Source organism: Galeopterus variegatus, unplaced genomic scaffold (assembly GCF_000696425.1).
Source record: "Galeopterus variegatus unplaced genomic scaffold, G_variegatus-3.0.2 Scaffold3003, whole genome shotgun sequence".
Classification (NCBI taxonomy): Eukaryota; Metazoa; Chordata; class Mammalia; order Dermoptera; family Cynocephalidae; genus Galeopterus; species Galeopterus variegatus.
Genome location: NW_007729114.1, coordinates 163310 through 164115, shown reverse-complemented (window position 1 = coordinate 164115; position 806 = coordinate 163310).

Genomic DNA, 806 nt, shown 5'->3' with positions numbered 1-806 from the left:
TACTTGTGCTTCTTATTCGACCAAACCCAAGATTATTGCCGCTGGTGGCCAGATACTTATGGAGGGTGCCCGTATTGGTCATGAAAAATCCATAGCCCACTTATGGGTACACAGGGTCAAATAGTCCAAAACAGGATGGGTGCAGGAGGACAGATACTCCAACACAACCCAGGTAGCGGGTTCCAACTCCACATTTCTGACCTGTGGGACTCCAGGTGGGCAGGGGTGGTCATCGGATTTTTTTACTGCAATAGTTATGCTTCCCACCCCTGTGGACAATTTGTAGTCACCCACACGTATGTCCCCATAAAAAATCACACTTCCTTATCTGCTGTACATACTCACATTTCTCAGCAAGAAGAAACCCTTTCTTAACAATTGTTTCCTTTGCGCATCTTTGCTGTGCCCACTTCTGGCTGCTGTCCCTGTAAGCATTACCTCACTCCCTTCCAACTCCTCCTCTACACCCCTCAGCCTTCCCAATGTTCCTCTATGGGACCCCGATAACACCCTCAACCACACTCTGGTGTCCTATCACTGTTTTCTGGGATCATCCACCCTCTCACCCCATTCTTCATTCCATTGCACTAAAAAGTCCACCATCACAAGCCACACGACATCCCCACCGGGCACCTTTTTTTGGTGTAACGGAACCCTTTCCACCTTTATCTTTCCTAATACCTCCGTCCCCTGCTACCTAGTCACTAACTTTCTATTCCCACTCCAAGCTCTCCTCCTTGTTCCCCCCAACCTCAAGACAGCGTCGGGCCGCCTTCCTCCCAGTTTTGGTGGGAATGTCCTTAACA